The sequence below is a fragment of the Rana temporaria genome, chromosome 10, assembly GCF_905171775.1.
Source record: "Rana temporaria chromosome 10, aRanTem1.1, whole genome shotgun sequence".
Classification (NCBI taxonomy): Eukaryota; Metazoa; Chordata; class Amphibia; order Anura; family Ranidae; genus Rana; species Rana temporaria.
The window spans coordinates 36203018-36221217 of NC_053498.1; the positions used below are offsets into that span (position 1 = coordinate 36203018).

Below are 18200 nucleotides of genomic sequence, written 5' to 3' on the forward strand. Positions count from 1 at the left end.
CACCGACTCTCTCCTGAGGTTATTAGCCTAGCGGACCAGCTGGTCCAGGGCCTCATATAGGTCTGTGATGCTTCATTGAATGCTGCGCCCTTGTTATCCAGGGCGTCTGTTTCAGAATGGTTTTATGCACACGGTGGTGTAGTGCTTAACTCCATTACTTGGCAGCAAAAGAGTCATTGGTTCAAATCTGCACACTGACGCCAATCTGCCTGGAGCTTGCATTGTCGCTCCCTGTGTCTGTGTGGGTTTCCTCCGGGTACTCGGGTTTCCTCCAAAGACATGTGTGCATACACCTACATAATATACATACACACTATGTGTGTGTATTATTTAGGGGCAACCCTCCCAGGCCGTCAAAGGCCCAGCTGGGGGACTAATCTGTCCCTGGGTGCATAAGCCGATCACGCCGGCACCCAAATCCTGCCAATGTATATAGCCTTCCCTCCCTGTCTCTAGGTGGGAGGGGCGGCTTGCAGGTTCACAATTCAGTGAAACCTCCCTGCTCTCCGACTAGTGGGTCTGCGAGGTGGTCTCTTCGGAGTACTAGATAGGGTTTCCTCCTATCCACAGAACAAAGTTCTGTCCTTGTGTCTTCCCCTCCCGGCACGTCGGTCTGCCTTGGGCAGTGTGGGATTTGCTAAGCTGCAAGGTAATTTTACCTTTCCTGCAGGACGAGAGTTTTGGGGTTTTCTATGGGCCTCAGGCCCTAAATACCTTTGTGAACGTCGGGTAGTTCCGCATGGAATCCATTTGTTCGGTGGTAGCTGCGCTTCATCCGGGGGATGTCCTGACGTCCTCGGACATCAGGGACGCATACATGCATGTCCCGTTTTGCACATGTCACAGTGTTTTTTTCTGTGCTTTGTGATGAGAGAAGGGTCTCTGTCAGCCTGTGGCCCTCCCTTTTGATCTGGCGTCAGCACCATGGGTTTTCAGCTAGGAGCTCGCACTTATTTGAATTTTGTTGGGACAGCGAGGCTTTGCCTCATTGGCTACTTTGACGACTTTCTTCTGAGAGCAGCTTCTGTCTCCGACCTAGTGGATAGGTTATTCCCATTCAGACCCTCCGAAGATTCGGGTGGATGTTAAACGTTTAGGCCAGAAAGTGTAGCTCAGTGGCAGCAAGCCTGCCCTACATGTGTGCGACCCAGGGTTCAAATTATGGGCATGCTAGGTTCCGACTCAGCGTTGGAGTATCTAGTGTTGATCCAGACTCCTCAGTGGCAAAGGTCCTTCTTCCCCTGGAGAAATTGCAGACTCTTCAGTCTGCGGAGAAGGTATTGGCATCACGTAATCGGTCTTCTCTCCGGGCGCCTGCTGGTTCAGGGTCTGTGGGTAGCCTCCTTCAAGGTGGTACTGTATGCCCAGTTCCACACCCTGGTTTTCCAGTGGAACTACTGTCCAGGTGGTAAAAATCTCTTGTCTCTGAAATCATTAGATTCCTGTGCGCCACCTAGTCAGAGTCTCTCTGAGTTGGTGACAGAGATTCCCGACTCTTCGGTCCGGGAAGTTGTTCCTTCCTTCCAGTGGTCGGTGTTTACGACGAATGCCAGCTCACGGGTTGTGAACCTGGAGGTTCACAAAACTGGGGGGTCCAGTCGGCCCTGAGTCGCTGGACTTGCGTGGACCTATGACCACACCTCCTTGAATGTGTCTGGTCTCGGTAGCTACCCAGGGTCGGGCCTGGCTAGTGCCTGGTGGAAGACCGCCTGGGAATACCAGGTGCTGTCTACTGTTCATTGTCCTACTATTTTAGGCGATCAGGCTATGCTTCTCCTTGTGGTCGACCAATCTGGTTTCAGCCGGACAACGCCACGGCCGTGGCTTCAGTCTACCATCAGGTATGCCGGCAGGCAGACTACTGGAGTCGCCAGATGCTGGACCAGGGCGACTGGTCTTTGTGCTTGGGGTGTTTCGGCTCCCTTGCAGGAGGTGAGCCTCACATGGCATGGATCTCCTGGCAGCTTGTCTCCGCCGCAAGGGTGTCAGTTAGTGGCCAGGTCTAGTGATCTTGTACAGACGCGTCAGTCGCGCTGGTGGCCCTGTGTTGTCTGTATCGGTGATTTTTTGCCATTCCTCCATGGTAGTTGCTTCCTCGGCCGCTCCACAGAGTGGATGCTGAGGAGATCCCGATGATTCTAATCGCTCCAGATTACTCTCGGCGTCCTTGGTACGCTGATATCGGGCGCCTGGTAGCGGAGGCACCCTGGCGATTGCCAGGGCAGGAGGTTCCTGTCTCAAGGTCCCATACTTCCTCCTGTTGTACAGTCACTGACTTGCTTAACATGGTTATTGGAAGCCAGACTTTAGGTGACCAGGGTCTGTCTGACTCGGTCATCTCAACAGGGCACCGTAGTCTTCTTCCGGAGGATCTACCGTCGCACCTCTCTTGGTGCGAAGGGATGGAGTGACGTCCACGGGCGTACTTTCAATGTCCAGGGTCCTGCTGTTTTTAAAGCTTGGATTGGATCTAAAAATTGCTTAAAGCACCGTTTGGGGGCAGATTTCAGCCTTGGCTGTGTTCTTTTAGTGGCCTTTTTGCGGCCCGTTCCCTGGTGGGTCCCCTTTTTTTGTGTGCAAGGGGTTTGTCATATACTTTCCCCTCTTGGCCCATCTCTTCCCCCATGAGTTTTGACTCTGGTGCTCTCGGTTCTTCAGGAACCTTCCTTTTGGAAACATCAGAGAGATTTTCTCTTGACACTATCTCAGAAGGTGGCCCCTTTAGTGGCCTTTACCTCTGTTAGAGGGGTTTCTGAGTTGGCGGTCTTGTCTTGCAAGCCGCCATGCTTGATCCCCCATAAGGATTAGGTGATGGTGCGCCCGCGACCTTCCCTTCTTCCGAAGGAGGTTTCGGCCTTTCATACTTTAGGCGTGGTACGCGCTTTGCGGGTATACCAGCCTACTACGGCTCCATTTCGGAGCTTCTGACTCTCTTTTGTGTCGGTGTCTGGTCCACAAAAGGGCCTGGCGGTCTCGTCGACCACCATTTCTCGGTGGATCGGGCAGGCCGTCATACAGGCCTATGCTCCTAAGGGCTGGCCCCCCTTTCCGGTCACGGCACTTTCGACCAGGGCAATTGGTGCTTCCTGGGTTTTTTTTTTTTTTTTTCCCGACATCATGCGTCGGTCTCACAGGTGTGCGAGGCGGCGATTTGCTCGTCCGTTCACGCTTTTTCCAGAATTTACATGGTTGCTGTGAGTGCATCCTATGATGTTTTTTTCAGCCGCTAGTTTTTGCCGGCGGCTGTTTAAAGTTGCACCTCCTCCGTTGAGGAGCTCTGCTTGTTTTGGGGTGAAGTTAAAATTGTTTTTACTGATATATTTCCCACCCCTCGTTTTTTGACACTGCTTGGGGACGTCCCACTTGTCAAGATTTAAGGAGCTGTGTCCGTCCATGGACGATAAGAGAAAATAGGATTTTTTGTACTCACCGTAAAATCCTTTTCTCTGAAGTCCATGGACGGACACAGCTCCCACCCCTCCTTTTTAGGTTTGTACTGCTTGTTACGAACTGAGGCTGCAAGCTGCAGTGAGGAGGGTTATGTCTGGAGGGACCGCCCCCTGGGCGGGGCTGTTCAACTCTGTTAATGTAACATGTATTTAACTATTTAACATGTTTCTGCCTAGTCCTCTCCTGTAAACAGGGAACATAACCCACTTGTCAAGATTTAAGGAGCTGTGTCCGTCCATGGACTTCAGAGAAAAGGATTTTACGGTGAGTACAAAAAATCCTATTTTTCTGTGAAGTAAAAAACTACGTTTTTGAAACTTCAATTTTCAAAAACGATGTTGCCTACACACCATCGTTTTTTCACAATGCTCTAGCAAAGCGAGGTTACGTTCACCACTTTTTTCCATTGAAGCTCGCTTCTGGGCATGCGCTGGTGTAAAAACGTCTTTTTAAACAACGTTTTTTGCTACACACGGTCAATTTCTGTGAAGTATAAAACGACGTTTTGAAAAACGACACATAAAATTGAAGCATGCTTCAATTTTTTTTGGTTGTTTTTTACAAGACATAAAACAACGTTTTCCCCCACAAACGGTCAATTAAAGTGACGTTTTTAAAAACATCATTTTTTTTTCATCACATAAAGTGATGGTGTGTACGGGGCATGAGGCTGGCTGGGTATCCTTTGATACTCTCCCCTATACAGTAAAACTTTGGATTGTGAGCATAATTCATTCCGGAAACATGCTTGTAATCCAAGACTTCAGAGAAAAGGATTTTACGGTGAGTACAAAAAATCCTATTTTTCTGTGAAGTAAAAAACTAAGTTTTTGAAACTTAAATTTTCAAAAACGATGTTGCCTACACACCATCGTTTTTTCACAATGCTCTAGCAAAGCGAGGTTACGTTCACCACTTTTTTCCATTGAAGCTCGCTTCATAACTAGCTTCTGGGCATGCGCGGGTGTAAAAACGTAATTTTTTGCTACACACGGTCAATTTCTGTGAAGTAAAAAACGACGTTTTGAAAAACGACACATAAAATTGAAGCATCCTTCTTTTGTCGTTTTTCACAAGACATAAAACAACGTTTTCCCCCACACACGGTCATTTAAAGTGACGTTTTTAAAAACGTCGTTTTTTTTCATCACATAAAGTGATGGTGTGTACGCGGCATAACTTGTTCATAAACGATACAGAGGTTGGAATAAATAGTTCAGTATCACTGTGATGATAGAAAACTAAGCATGGAAATAACTTCACAACATATACTGTATATGTAAAGCTCTGTGTGAATTGACAGCACTATATAAGTGCTATATAAGTTACTGTAATGAAATAAAGTAAAACAACAGGACATAATAAGGAAGACCTAGTTAAAATAGAGGGTTGGGCAGCTATATGGCAGGTGAGGTTTAATGTAGAAAATGTTAAAGTTATGTACTACTACTGCTAAAAATGAATGCAAGTTACTCGCTAGGAGTAGAACCTCTGGGGGAATCAAGGATGTAAAAAGAATCTGGGTGTCCTAGTAGATCACAGGCTCAACAATAGCATGCAATGCCAAGCTATAGCAAACAAAGCTAGCAGACTATTAGCATGTTTTAAAAAGGGTATTAAAGCGGTATTCCACCCGCATTTTTTTTTTTAAAGTCAGCACCTACAAACAGTGTAGCTGCTGACTTTTAATAAGGACACTTACCTGTCCTAGGAGCCCTTGCGGCTTCACTGCCTGTTTCCTACCTACCGAGTCTCGAAATGTTTTCTGAATGGGCGGCTGCTCTCTGGGATACACACAGTTCCCAGAAGGCAGCGTGCCCCATTACCCAGAAGACACCGTGAATAGGATGAGGAAGAAGACCTGCCGAGGACTAGGAAGAGACAGATTAGGAACTTCCGCATAGCAACCGCTATTACTGGTAAGTAAAATATATTTTTTTCAAAAAAAAAATTAAATTTTTTTGTAGATTGTTGGTGATTTTTTTTTTTTTTCAGGTTGGAACTCCACTTTAATTTAAGAGAAAAAACTATAATGCTGCCACTTTACAAACTTTGGTCAGCCACATCTTGAGTTGGCTGTCCAGTTCTGGTCACCAGTCCTTAGGAAGGATGTGCTGAAAAGAGATCACAATATACAAATATCTAAATGGCGATTCTAAATGGTAGTGCCATAAACACATACACTCATTGAACTGGATAGATTGGTTTCTTTTTTTAACCTTACCAATTATGTAAGGATGTAAAATAAAATATTTTTATATATTTTTATATACTACACTTCAACTTACTATACTCCATACATGTTTACATTTTTTATTTCTCAACAGGCGTGACACGTTAAAGATTTTTATTGTGGCACATATATGTTAGGGTTTAACATTACGATGTTGTAATATTCATTTGCTCAGGGTGAATTGTTTTATTGTGAGATAACAAGTTAGCCAACCTTGATAACTGAAAAAACGTCTTTTTGTTCACTTGGTAATCTAAATAGAGAGTTTTCTGCTGTGAATGCAATATCCAATCTGTGTCCTTGGTGTGCTGTGAATGCCGTGTATTTTCAGTATTGTCTATAATGTTATTTATACTGTGTGTGGCGTCTGTTCTTTTGTATAGTGAGTGTGATTATGGTGTGTGTGCTCTGTGCTGTGTATCTTCTGTATATACTGACTGCACTCAATGCTGTGTATACTACTTAGGCTGGCCATACACAGAGCAAATTTATTTCCTGAAACCACTGGTTGCAGTAAAGACATTTGCTCGATTCCCCCATCAACACAGACGGGCCATTGTCTTCTCCTGGGGGAAGGCAGTGATTATCGTTAGCGGATATAGCAAGAGAATCCAGCAGGCTGGTTGTACCCAAGTTGATTGATCGATCAACTTGGTACATTCAGCCTGCCCATTAATGTTTTGAATCTCAATTGGAACCATGTATGGCCAGCCTAACTGTGTGTATTTTGTGCTGTATGCACTCTATGTTTTGTAAGCTTTGAGCTAATAATACTATAATACCAAAAGTATTGGGGTGCCTGCCTTTACACACACATGAACTTTATTGGCATCCCAGTCTTAGTCCGTAGGGTTCAATATTTAGTTGGCCCACCCTTTTCAGCTATAACCACTTCAACTCTTCTGGGAAGGCTGTCCACATGGTTTAGGAGTGTCTATGGGAATGTTTGACCATTCTTCCAGAAGTGCATTTGTGAGGTCAGGCACTAATATTGGATGAGAAGGCCTGGCTCGAATTCTCTGATCTAATTCAGCCCGAAAGTGTTCTATCGGGTTCAGGTAAGGACTCTGTGCAGGCCAGTCAAGTTCCTCCACCCCAAACGTGGTCATCCATGTCTTTATTTTTGTCCCAATACTTTTGACAATATAATGTAGTTACGTAGGTTGAAAAAAAAAAAACACACAAAAGTGTATCTAGTTCATTCAAACAAACAGAACATCTCCATATATACAGTCCTATACACAAAGCTGATCCAGACAAAAGCAAAATAAAAAAATACAAAAGCTTGATCCAATTTGCTTTCAATCTCCCACAGGAGATTCACTTGTATCAACTACCCCTGGTGTTACTACTGCTAAATATAAGTATCCAGTTATATTTTGTGCATTTAGGAATTTATCTGGCTCTTTTTTAAAGCAATCTACTGATCTGACTAGAATCAGTGGTTGAGGGAGTCTATTCTACAATTTCACAGCTCTTACTGTGAAGAAGCCTTTAGGTATGGGACGGTTAAATCTGTTTTCCTCCAGGTGTAAAGAGTGCCTCCTTGTCCTCCATAATGACCTGAAAGTAAATATATCTACACCAAGTTCACTATATGGACCACTTATGTATTTATACATGACGATCATGTCTAACCTTATTTGCCTCTTCTTAAAAGAGAATAAATTCAGTTTAGCTAAACATTCCTCATAGCTCAGCAACTCAATGCCTCTTATCAGTTTGGTTGCCCTTCTCTGTACTTTCTCCAATTCCCCGATATCCTTTTTTGATAATTGGTGCCCTATATGCTGGTTATGTTTTGTTCTTTGTATGTTATGAGCGCTGTGTTCTGTACTGTGGTTGCACTGTATTGTGTTTTGCTCCGTGCTGTGTACAGCAGTAGGGGTAGTTGATGCAGGGAATATCTGACTTAGGGGATCAGTAAGATTTTTTTTTTACTCCATGCTTCTTAAGGAGGTTTTTGTTGTCTTCAGGATCAAATGTGGGTATAAATTTCTGTGTAAAAGGTTTTTTGTTTATTTATATTATTTATTTATTTTTTCTATTGGTTAATAGATGGACTTTTTCCAACCTGACTAACTATGTAACACTGGGGACCTGGGTTTATTTACTAAAGGCAAATCCACTTTGCCCTACAAGTGCATTTGGAAGTGCAGTCGCCGTAGATCCGAGAGGAACGTGCAAGGAAAATAAAAAACATAATTTTTGCTTGTACATGATTGGATGATAAAATCAGCAGAGCTTCCTCTCATTTCATATCTTCCCCTCAGATTTACAGCGACTGCACTTCCAAGTGCACTTTCAAGTTGCCTTTAGTAAATCAACCCCTATGTGTATTGAGCAGGCTGTGAATCTGCTGAACTCCGCAAGTCTTTTAAGTCAATGTGTTGTCTTTGTGTTGGGTATGTTGTGTGTGACCTGTGTTCTGTACATTTCTTGCCAACATCTTCATCCCAGTCCCAGGTACACTGTCACCGCCACCTTTGGCCCACCCATATCACATCCTTTTTCCCGTCATTTCCCCCAGATCACGCATACTTTCTGGGCGATCCCACCCATATCACACCCGCATTCCCAATGATCCCACCTCTAATTGTTGGGATGCTGCCTGTTCACAACCATAATCCCCTCATTAATATCCTCAGTAATTAAAAAAATGGTGATGCTGTGATCTCAGGGCACAGCCCAATTAAAATTTGATTATACTGAAATGTCAATTTTAGATAATTACATGCTTAGAATTTAAAGTGCACACAAGTAAATGTTGTAATTGAATACTTAGCTCCACACTTAAGAAAAGTAAATGAGAGTGATGGAATATGGGTGCTTTTAGTGCCACATGCAAAAAATGTAATATGCCATTAAAAGCTCTAAATGGTACAGTATTTACTTGGTGGTCCTTTCAGGTTAATGGGTCCTGTTTCAAGAAAACAGATTTACCATCAAAAGATCAAAATGCATTTTATTGGTTGAACTGGATAGACTTTTTTCAACCAGACTAACTATGTAACTATATGTGACCATTGGCAGCCCTTGTGCATAGCAAACTGAAGTTTCTAACCACCCCCAAATCTTCAACACAATTTACGGCTTTGAGATACAGTGAATTGCATGGAGGGAAATCCAGAAGAAGATGGGACTCTCCGCATTTATATCCATATATTTATCCATCCAAGGCAACCCCATGTTCCCACAAGGTATGCAATATGAAGCCTTTGTAGAAACCCATCAGTTTTCTCCTCACTGTTTGAGCTGGATTCTGGCAACCTGAAACCCTTCAGAGAGCTCTCCACTCGTTTCGAGTTATCTAATCACCACATCTTCTACTACTATGTACAAGCCTGCTGCATAGACAAATCTTAGAAGCTCCAGCTATCCCTGATCAACTGTCTACTTCAGAATCAAGCCTCGTACACACGCACGGTTTTCTTGGCAAGAAAATTGCTGGCAGAGCTTTCTTGCCGAGTAAACCATCCGTTCATACGAGGCTTTAAGGTTTCTCGTCAAGAAAACTGCCCAGAATGTCAACGAGAAAAAAAAGAGAACCTGTTCTCTATTTTCTCGTTGTGAGATTCTTGGCAGTGTTTTCCTGCCGAGAAACCTGAGCGTGTGTATACTTACCTCTCCATGGAAACCCACGCATGCTCAAAATGACTTTGAGGCCCCGTACACACGACCGGATCTATCCACTGGGATTGATCCGTGGATCAGTTCCAGCAGACAGATCCGGTCGTGTGTAGGCCCGAGCGGACATTTTCCAGCGGATAAAAATCCAGCCGACGGATTTCCAGCGGATAAAAATTTCTTAGCATGCTAAGAAATCTATCCGCTGGAATCCAGTCCCTCGGACTTATCCGGTCGTCTGTACAGACTCACCGGATAAGTCCGCCCGATCCCCATCCCTCGCATGCTTCAAAGTGATTCGAAGTGATTCGACGCATGCGTGGAAGTATTTACCTTCCAGGGTCGCGCACGTGGCCGCGACGGCGCGGCACGTCACCGCGGATGTTTTCCGCTGGGATTTTGATCTGATGGTGTGTACAAGCCATCAGATCAAAATCCGGAGGAGGAATGTCCGCTGGAAACGGTCCGCCGGATATCCTCTCGTCTGTACGAGGCCTGACGCATGCGCGGTAGCTTCCAAGACATAGGTAGGGTGAAGCAAAATGGCGGCGACGGCATTGAATGTGACAAGCGCATGCTCGTCGTAGTCGATGACGTCACCACGTTCGTGCCATTCAAAAGAATGGCGGTTCTTTTGAGTGGAATGTGTGTTCACTCGGCCGGCAAGAGAATTTTGCCAAGAATCTTGTCAGGAAAAACAACGTTTTTTTCCTGATGAGATTCTGGGCCGTGTGCACAGGGCTTCAAGCCTATTCAATCTTAGACATTTACTGGCCCCTCACAGTGAACTTCACAAAACCTCTATTATCCTCAGTCTCTAATTGTGGCAAAGATTTTCCGGGTGACACGCTTATTGAAAAACTCATGAGTGGCTACAAGGAGGTCATGAGTCTAGTAGCTAACAAAATATAAAATGTGAATAGGTCTTTCGCGCTACTGTGAGTAAATAGTGAATGTGAATAATACAGAAAAAAATGATAAAAAACTCAAAAGCTGCAAGATCTAATAGTGTTCACCATACACACAATCAAATTTAAATACAAAGGTGATCTTGCGCTAAAGAGAAATATCACTACAAATAACACCCTATTACGGAAGGTGATAAAAACGTGCAATAAATAAACGTGTAAATAACAAAATGCTGTAGAAATGTGGGTAAAAAACAGTGGGTGAAAGCAGTCAATGTAAATTGTCCCTCTGTTAAAAAGGATAATAAAAGAGTCTCTGTGATAACTAAAATTCCCCTGAAGTCCCCAAGTCCCCTGCCGCTGCTTGTAACAGCGACTAAGTGGCTGGTTAGCCACTCCGGTTGCTATTACAAGTGAGCCGAATGTCGGCTCTAGAAAACAGTACAGTATAAACAGTGGGCCAGATTCACATAGAGATACGACGGTGTATCTCCTGATACACCGTCGTATCTCTGACTTAGGCCGGTCGTATCTATGCGCCTGATTCACAGAATCAGTTACGCATAGATATGCCTAAGATCCGACAGGTGTAATTGTGTTACACCGTCGGATCTTAACTGCAATTTAAAAATGGCCGCGGGGGGCATTCTCGCTGATTTACACTGAGAAATATGTAAATAAGCAAGTTTTGCAAATTCACGAACGTACGCGGGCCCGACGCAGTGTTGTTACGACGTTTACGTAACGGTTTTCCCGGCGTATACTTACCCCTGCTTCTATGAGGCGCAGCCAATGTTAAGTATAGCCGTCGTTCCCGCGTCAAATTTTTTTTTTTACGTCGTTTGCGTACGCCGATTCTCAAACGCGCTGGACGCGAGTTACGCTCACGCCGAAACCAATGACGTCCTAGCGACGTCATTGGGAGCAATGCACGCCGGGAAAATTCGCGGACGGCGCATGCGCATTTAAATCGGCCCGGGGACGCGCCTGATTTAAATGCTACACTCCCCCTAGCCACAGAATTTGAATTCCGCCGGGGGATTTACGATCCGCCGCCGCAAGTTTGGAGGTAAGTGTTTTGTGAATTACCCACTTGCCTCTCAAACTTGCGGCGGCGGATCTTAAATCACATAGATCACGCGGATCTAAAGATCCGCTGATCTATGTGAATCTAGCCCAGTGTGTGTGTATATATATATATATATATATATATATATATATATATATATATATATATATATAAACACACACACAGTAAAATTTTGGTTTGAGAGTAACTTGGTCTGAGAGTGTTTTGCAAGACAAGCTATTTTTTTGTATCCCTTTTGACTCGATAAACAAGCAATGTCTTGATATACAAATAGCGTCATGTCACAACTAAGTATAAAAGAGAAGAGAGGTGCCTCTATATTTAGGAATATGGTTACGTTTAATGAAGGTACAACATTTAGCAACTCACATGGCTGATGATTAAAACAGGTACATCTAAGTATGCAAGTAGTTGGGGTAAAGCTGTCCACATAGAACATCCTCCACACCACCATTGACATCATCCATGAGCACGTCAAGCCTCACTTTCAGATCGCTCTACTGCAGGGTAGTCTTCCCAGTCTTGCAGACTGATATCGATGAGAGCCGGTGGTGAGGAGGACAGTCTACGTGGATCGCTTTACCCCGGATGCCTGCATACTTACATGTGCCTCTTTTAATCATTAACCATTTGAGTTGCTTAATATTGTACCTTCATTAAAGTTCTACCCTAAAGTGGATCTTCCGCTCATCTGATTCCCCCCCCCCCTCCGGTGACACAATTGACACCTTTCAGGGGGAGGGGGGACAGGATAACTGTCTTTGACAGGTATCCTTTCCCACTTTCAGGAGTCCGGGCTTCGGTCCATGTGCAGTAGGGTTCCCTGCGTGAAGCCGAAAGGCTACACTGCCGGGTTCCCTTACTCGCAATGGTGATGGAAACATCAGCTGCGGTGCCGACATCGCTGGACTCCAGGACAGGTAAGTGTCCTATTATTAAAAGCCAGCAGTTGCAGTATTGTGTAGCTGCTGGCTTTTAATTTTTGTGTCCGGTACACCGCTTTAAATGTAACCACATTGCTACACTTAGAGGCGCCTCTCTTCTCTTCTTTAAATACTGTAGCTCCTGCTGGTTTTTGCTTCTAATCTCCTTGTGGAGGCTGCCATTTGTGGATGGACATTTTATGGTTACACAACCTATCACATTGCTATAATCTTTTTAAATGGACTATAAACTGAAGGGTACCCATAAACATGGTTGTAGAATAAATCATCTGAGTTTCCATTATTTCTTTTGGGGAAATTCTCTTGGATTACAAGCATGTTTCCGGAATGAATTATGCTCACAATCCAAAGTTTTACTGTATAGGGGAGAGTATCAAAGGATACCCAGCCAGCCTCATGCCGCGTACACACCATCACTTTATGTGATGAAAAAAAAATGATGTTTTTAAAAACGTCACTTTAATTGACGGTGTGTGGGGGAAAACGTTGTTTTATGTCTTGTAAAAAACAACCAAAAAAAATTGAAGCATGCTTCAATTTTATGTGTCGTTTTTCAAAACGTCGTTTTTTACTTCACAGAAATTGACCGTGTGTAACAAAAAACGTTGTTTAAAAAGACGTTTTTACACCCGCGCATGCCCAGAAGCGAGCTTCAATGGAAAAAGTGGTGAGAACGTAACCTCGCTTTGCTAGAACATTGTGAGAAAAACGATGGTGTGTAGGCAACTTCGTCTTTGAAATTTGAAGTTTCAAAAACGTCGTTTTTTACTTCACAGAAAATTTCGTTTTTTTTCATCACATAAAGTGATGGTGTGTACGGGGCATCAAAGTGGATGTAAACCCAAACATTTTTTTTTTTGATGTCACAATGTAGAGTATAAGATTTCCTATCATCTGTGCCCAGTCTTGCCACACAGAGTTAATCCAGCTCTGAGCAATCCTCTTTTATTCTTTTATTGTCCAGTGAAAATTAACAGACTTCCAAATAAAACCCTGTCTAAATACAAAGTCCTTTTCTTTCTCCTTGCTTTGAGTGACAGGTTATTTACATATCTAGCTTGGACATGTTTATCATATTTTATGTTATGTTTATCATAATATGAGGTGATCCACAGTATAAAAAGTGAGAAATCCACCCATCCCCCACATAACACATCCTGGTAATATACAATGACCTGTGGATCACCTCATATTATGATAAAAATAACATAACATATGATAAACATGTCCAAGCTAGATATGTAAATAACCTGTCACTCAAAGCAAGGAGAGAGGAAAGGACTTTGGGCCAGATCCACAAAGAGCCGGCGTAACATAAAAATTCCCATTTAAGTTACACTGCCTTAAAATTTCTACCTAAGTGCCCGATCCACAAAGCACTTACCTAGAAATTTTCGGCTGTGTAACTTAAATTCCGCCGGCGCAAGGCGTTCCTCTTCAAATGGGGGCGATTCCCATTTAAATTAGGCGCGCTCCCGCGCCGGCCGTACTGCGCATGCTCGTGACGTCATTTTCCCGACGTGCATAGCGCGAAATTACGTTACGCCGAGCTTTGTGGATCGAGCCGGGTCAATAAAGTTGCGTCGGGAAAAAAAAAGATACGGCGAAAAAAAAAAAAATTAAAACAAAAAAAAAAACGCGTCGCTGGACAGAAGGGTCTACTTTTACAAGGTGTAAACAGTTTACACTTTGGAAAAGCAGCCCTAATTTTACACATGCAACTTAATACTTACGGAGAAAAAACGAAGCTGAAAAGCTTTGTGGATCGCCGTAAAAGCTCATTTGCATACCCGACGCTGGAAAACGACACAAACTCCACCCAGCGGCGGCCGAAGTATTGCATCCTAAGATCCGACGGTGTAAGTCAATTACACCTGTCGGATCTTCGGGCTATCTATGCGTAACTGATTCTATCAATCAGCCGCATAGATACTCTCAGAGATACGACGGCGTATCAGGAGATACGCCGTCGTATCTCTTCCGTGAATCTGGCCCTTTGTATTTAGACAGGGTTTTATCTGGAAGTCTGTTAATTTTCACTGGACAATAAAAGAGGATTGCTCAGAGCTGGATTAACTCTGTGTGGTAAGAGTCAAGACTGGGCACAGATGATAGGAAATATTATACTCTACATTGTGACATCAAACATTTTTTTGGGGTTTACATCCACTTTAATCTTAGAGGCTTACTTATAAAGATATGAATGAATGTCTTTCAATAATCCACTGTTCCATTGTTACCGGCTCACTGGTATAGTATTATAGTATAGATAAGGAAAGATTTTCGTTATCTATACTATAATACTAACTAATAAAACACATATCGGCCTCCAAGCTATCTCATGGATGAATAGCGCATAATCTCCTAGTTTCCTTTAACAGTATTCAAACCTGTATCACTAATTCTGTTGTGCGTCTTATTTTCTAAACCTGTCACCCAATGATTATGAGCAATTTTGTTACATAGGGCCAGATTCACAAAAGGGATACGACGGCGTATCTGCTGATACGCCGGCGTATCTGCTGATACGCTGGCGTATCCCTGTTTCTATCTATGCGACTGATTCATAGAATCAGTTACGCATAGATAGGCAGAAGATCCGACAGGTGTAATGGACTTACACTGTCGGATCTTAGGATGCAGTACCGCGGTCGCCGCTGGGGGGATTTCGCGTCGTAAACCAGCGTCGGGTATGCAAATTAGCAGTTATGGCGATCCACAAAACTTTTTCCCGTCGTTAGGTGTTAGTTTGTGTAAGTGTTAGTTTGCCGTCGCAAAGATAGGGCACCTTTTACAAAGTGTAAAATTAGTTCACCATGTAAAAGTATACCCGTCTTTCCCGCGTCGCTTTTGAATTTTTTTTTTTTTCCGGCGCAATTCTTTTTTTCACGTCGCGATTCACAAAACGTCGGTGCGTCGTAATTTCGCGCAAAGCACGTCGGGAAATTTGCGTCGGGAGGATGCGCAGTACGTCCGGCGCGGGAGCGCGCCTAATTTAAATGGTACCCGCCCCATTTGAATCGGCCCGCCTTGCGCCGGACGGATTTAGGATACACCGCCGCAAATTTCCAGGTAAGTGCTTTGTGTATCGGGCACTTAGCCAGAAAATTTGCGGCGGTGTAACCTAAATCGGTTACGTTACGCTGCGCCGCCTGGCCCATAGCTACTTACATAGTTAGTCTGCTTGAAAAAAGTCCATCTAATTCAACCAAAAAAATAAATTAAAAACCTGCATATACAGAATGTTATAACCACAGTTGATCTGGGAAAAGGCAAAAAAATAAATAAACTATGACGCATTTCCAATTTGCTTCAGCAGGAAAAATAAAAGTCTTCCTGTCCCCAGAATGCAATTAGTTATTCCCTGAATTGATAGATGATAGACCTAGGCGCAATGAGAGAGAAGAATATATAAGTGAACCCACCTGCAGTACTACGCTACGTTTCCTTCGCTGCGTGCGTCTTCTACGATGTTACTGGTTCCCTCTATGCAGCTAGAGAGAGCACCTGTTCTATAATTACCTGCCGGTATAAAGTAGAGAGGCGTGTGAGTCAACCTGTGACAGGTAAGCAGAACTATGAGACAGTGACATTCTGGGTGTAACAACCTGCCTTTCCTGCTTCCTTGTGAGATAACGAACCCTGCAGAACAAGGAAAACTCCTTTTATGTTTAGCTCACCTTTGTCTACAAGATTAGCAGAAAAAAAAAAAAAAAAAATAACGCAAACAAATTTAAAGTGATTGTAAAGCTTTGTTGTTGTTTTTTAATTAAATATTTTACACTTACCTGTTCTGTGTAATGGTTTTGAACAGAGCCGCCTAGGGTTGCCACCTTTTCTTCAAATCAAACCCGAACACTTTAGAGGCGCATTGCAATTTTTTTTGTTTATAGTATAAACCAGTGGTCTCAAAGTACCGGCCCGCGGGCCATTTGCGGCCCGCTGACCAGTTATAAATGGCCCGCAGGCAGGGTGGAAGTGAGGGGAGCAAAAAAAAAAAAAAATTTTTTTTTTTTTTTTTTTTTGGAGCTGGAGCCATCTGGTGGTGAGCCGTTGGTATTACAAGTTATTACCACCAGTTGTGAGCTGGCGCCATTTGGTGGTGGCCGTTGGTATTACAAGTTAAGCATTACAAGTTAAACAGCAATTCTAATGTCATTTTACACTATTTTCACTGCCATCTTCTTCCCTCTAATTGGAGCCCCCAAACATTATATATATTTTTTATCCTAACACCCTAGAGAATAAAATAGCGATCGTTGCAATACTTTCTGTTACGCCGTATTTGCGCAGCGGTCTTACAAGCACACTTTTTTGGGAAAAAATTACACTTTTTTTAATTAAAAAATAAGACAACAGTAAAGTTATCCCCATTTTTTTTAATATTATGAAAGATAATGTTACGCCGAGTAAATTCATACCCAACATGTCACGCTTCAAAATTGTGTCCGCTTGTGGAATGCCGACAAACTTTTTTACCCTTTAAAATCTTCATAAAAAAATCTACAGGTTGCATGTTTTAAGTTACAGAGGAGCTAGAATTATTGCTCTCACTCTACCAATCGCGGCGATACCTCACATGTGTGGTTTGAACACCGTTTACATATGCGGGCGCTGCTCACGTATGTGTTCGCTTCTGCACGCAAAATTGTCGGGACGGGGTGCGTTTTCTGGCTCCTAACTTTTTTAGCTGGCTCCTAGATTCCAAGCAAATTTGTCAAACCCTGACTTACACCAGTGCTGGTGGTAATAATGCGCTCGCTGACACCAGTGCAGGTGGTAATAATGCGCTCGCTGACACCAGTGCTGGGGGTTAATAATGTGCTCGCTGACACCAGTACTGTTGTTTTTGAAGTTTGAAAGTTTGCATGCGGCCCCCCATGGCATATGAAAACTTGTCTTGTGGCCCTCAGGTAATTTGAGTTTGAGACCCCTGGTATAAACTATACATATATTTTGCTATTAAAGGGGTGGTTCACCCTAAAAACTACTTTTTTTTTTATCACTGCCCCCCCACATTACAATCCGATTAAGGCTCTTATTATTTTTTTCATGCTGTACATACCTTAGTACAGCATATTCACCCGGGTTGCGAGTCCCGCGGGAGTGGGCGTTCCTCACATGCTGGTGATTGACGTTTTGCCCAAAAACGAGCTCCCCCTGTCGCGTAAGCCGCGTCACGGTTGGCGAAAGGAGCCGAACGGCGAGTCGGCGTTATACTGCGCATGCGCATCGCCGTCCGGCTCCTTTCGCCAATCGTGACGCAGCTTACGCGACGGGGGGGGAGCTCGTTTTTGGGCAAAACGTCAATCACACACATGTGAGGAACGCCCACTCCCGCGGGACTCGCAACCCGGATGCACGGGTGAATATGCTGTACTAAGGTATGTACAGCATGAAAAAAATAATAAGAGCCTTAATCAGATTGTAATGTGGGGGGCAGTGGAATAAAAAAAAAGTAGTTTTTAGGGTGAACCACCGCTTTAAATAACATTTCTAATCATATGAAGTTAATAGCAAAGTCCCCCTTTACATCAGAGTCCACAGAGTTCCCTTTTACATCTGAATCCACAGAAATCCCTTTCACTGTAAGGGGGGACTCTGCAGACTCTGATGTAAGGGAGAACTTTGGGGACTCTAACATAAGGGATGCTTCGGGAACCCTTATGTAAGGGGGGGGGGAACACTGAGAACTCTGATGTATGGAGAAGACTCTGATATAAATGGGAACACTGTGGCCCCTGGTGTAAAGGGAAACTGATGTAAGGGGTGCTCTGAGAACCCTGATTTACCTTAGTGTACTAACTCAGAGGCAGGAGAGAGAAGGTGGAGACTTCAGTCACAGACTGGGATGGATGGTGAGCTCACTCACCCCTTGGCAGTCAGCACCTCTCATCTAGATGTATCTGAGGCTGCTGGACTTCAAATTTGTGGCCCCCACTTTCCTT

The 18200-nt window shown here is 43.7% G+C and overlaps 1 protein-coding gene across 5 annotated transcripts in view; it reads right to left on the reverse strand.

Annotated features, from left to right (window-relative positions):
- LOC120916523 (galactoside alpha-(1,2)-fucosyltransferase 2-like) overlaps positions 1-18200 on the reverse strand; it is a 221176-nt gene that overhangs the window by 22113 nt on the left and 180863 nt on the right. For 4 of the 5 annotated variants that reach the window (XR_005743992.1, XM_040327540.1, XM_040327538.1 and 1 more), the window contains one exon: positions 15678-15774. The exons of the other annotated variant lie outside the window; for it this stretch is intronic. The gene's annotated coding sequence lies outside the window, so the exon portion shown is untranslated. The remainder of the gene's footprint in view (positions 1-15677; positions 15775-18200) is intronic. 5 annotated transcript variants of the gene reach the window in all.